Source organism: Lepus europaeus, unplaced genomic scaffold (assembly GCF_033115175.1).
Source record: "Lepus europaeus isolate LE1 unplaced genomic scaffold, mLepTim1.pri SCAFFOLD_360, whole genome shotgun sequence".
Lineage (NCBI taxonomy): Eukaryota > Metazoa > Chordata > Mammalia > Lagomorpha > Leporidae > Lepus > Lepus europaeus.
Window position 1 is genome coordinate 92264 of NW_026909233.1, and position 3124 is coordinate 95387.

Consider the following 3124-nt stretch of genomic DNA (forward strand, 5'->3'; position numbering starts at 1 on the left):
ATAGTAATAACTTGTCACTCCTGAGCAACAGCTCTGAACACTTTTCACATTCATCCTGAGTGAAAAATGGAATTACTTTTCACAATACAAATACAACACATTATAAAAAATCTGCTGCAAAAAGTTATAATTAATTAAAATGCTTTACAGATTTTACTATAAAATGTCATGAAAAAACTACCTACACTGAAACTCTCTCTCTGTATCTAGTGAGCCAATCCAATGTCTTTTTGACATAAGCTGACTCTCTTAGTATGGATGGAACACAGGTTAGTATTTCCAAACAAACCCATCAGGTATGCATCCTGGTCTCCTGAAGCATACAACTCTGAAATCTGTGCTATAAAATTTCAGGTCAGTCAAGAAATCCTGGACAATCTCTCACCAACTTTGGCAAAGGCAGCTTTCAGATGAATAACTTAGCTGATTTCTGTAACAATTTATCTCTTGAAGTGCCAGAGTCCCACGTCCATATCAATGAGGTTTCTTCACCCTATTAGTAGAGGGAAAACTTCCTGGCAGCTATAGTTTGCAGTTATCTGCAGGGGGCTTTCCTACCAGTGCACTTATAAACAGTTTTCTTGGTTTTATCTATGTTCTTTTAACTAACACCAAAATCTCAGGCTGCTTCTAGGACTACCATAGCATTTCTGCTGCCCAGGGAAGTGCCACAGTCACCAAATAAAGAAAAGACAAGCTCCCAATGAACACAACCTCGCTGCATTCAAAATGTGTTGTTTTGATGAGTGTATACATTCTGGATTGATCAGCTCAGGAAAATTATCATATCTATTAGTTCTTGTACTTTTAAAAGCAATTCTTTTTAAGAAGCTATTTGTTTACTTATTTATTTGAAAGTTGCAGTTACAGTGAGAGGGAGGGAGGAAGGGGGGGAGAGAGCAAGAATGAGAGAGATCTTGCATTCACTGGCTCAATCTCCAAATGGCTGCACTTACCAGGGCTGGGCCAGGCCAAATCTAGGAACCAGGAATTTTATCTGGGCCTCCCACATGGGTACAGGGGTCCACACACTTGGACTATCCTCCACTGATTTCCTAGGAACCCTAGCATTTGGCTGGGTCAGAAGTGGAACAGCTGCATTCTAACCAGTGCTGCCTTTAATGGTATATAGATGAAGATTGTATCCAAGGATGGTTTCAAACATACAGGCTAGGAATTTCAGTCCATGTGTTAGAGTGGTTAAGTTGCAATGTTGAATGTTCATGTATAAGATAAAGACTTATGCCCACCCAGACTCCTAAGGCCAGTCAAGGACCCTTGAGTACTCTGTTCTGGAATGTTTCTGAATAACATTTAAGAAAGAACTCAATGCTAGACTAAGACCTGTATGTTCTTGTCCCAAAATAAAGTCTCCTTAGATAAATAAAAACATACACATATAGCTAATAATGGTCCCAATATATATTGCATAGATAGGTGAATGGGTCTGACACAGTGAAACACAGAAATAAGTATTGCAAATAATCATATTTATTTATATATAAAGTCATTTGTATCTAAAGAATGTGCAGTCTCTTGCCATAGGGAATACAGGAAATCCATGAATGACATTTTGTAAGTGTGTCATGCATTGACATATGCATTATTGAAAAAAATGTAAAATATTTACAAATCTCTAAAACAAGAATATAAAAAATAGAAGCATACACACAAAAATTACAGAGCAACAACACAAACAAATAATATGTAATATCTATGATAAGCATCTTTTTTCATTCAGGAAATTGTTTTATGGGTCCTGTTTCCCTCTACTGAGCGCCATTGAGGTAGAGAATAACTAGGGTGGGGGTCATTTGTTGTCAGTTCCAGCTGTGACCTGGCTGACAAGACACTCTATGACCCAATCTCTTACCCAAGTCCCATATGGAGATAGTGGAGTTTGTGAACCACTCAGCTGAATCAATAGTAAATCCTTATCCCCCTCCACAGATTCTAGTAAAACTAGTTTTTTGTTTTCTGTTTTTGCGTGAGCCCTAACTTCACATTTCTTTTATATACCCTTATCTTGACATAGAGTCATAAAATCATGCACCCAAGGATTCCCTTCCATGATTAGTTTTTCAGCACAAATCCAGTTGTAAAATGATCTTATAATTCAGATAGCCATTTTATGGTCAAGCTTCCCAAATTCAAGGGGGCCCCGGGGCCAAGCATTGTGGCAGAAATATAACCTTCTTCTTTTATCATAGGTTCATAAGTAATGATAGACCAAATTCTCTAGAATGCAGTCAAACAGCTGTATTCAGGGATAGAGTTATCATTTATCACAATGGCAAACTCATAAAAAACAAACAGGACAATTAATGAAAAAAAGCACTAAAAAGACTAATACTGGGAATGAAACCAATGCTTGATTATCATATCCTAGTTAATTGTAAGCCAAGTAATATGAGTAACCTGGCCCTCTGGTGATGAAAATAACTACATCCAACCAGAAGTCCTTCAAGGAGACAGAAAAAAGCAATTGCTTTTTATGAATCAGTCACTTCCACTGCACTTACTGTAAACACATTACTACATGGGCCTGACCTAGAACTTGCTGTTAGTTAAGAACACCAGGAATGGGTAGCTAAATGAATCTCTGGGTGTTTCTTTACCCACAGTTTTCAGAAGATTACAGTTTCCTGTAGAGACTTGATGGTTTCTGTCTGAAAAAATCTATATGCCTGTGTCAGGTTTTGCATGTTTCCTTGGACTATTTTATAGATATTTTATATAGCTAGATACACATTAACTACATAGTTCTATTTTGGGGATTTAAAAGCTATTTTTACCCATATGATTTATTTGAAAGTAAGACGTGTACTTATCCATATGTACCTATACATAATATAGGTACATATATAGGTACTTATGGGTGTCTTACATAGTATGAATAACCTCATATCCCTGATTCAGAAACATATGTTTGAATAAATTTGTATATTTCATGGACTCCTCTGCATATTTACATTTTATGTATAAATTTATGGTACTTCCATTTATATAAATTTACCAGCATATACAAATATATGCATATCTATAAGTTGTACACTTACTTATTTATAATTATTTACGTATGAGTTTACACAGTGTGACCATTTTATAGCAAAAGCCCATGCAG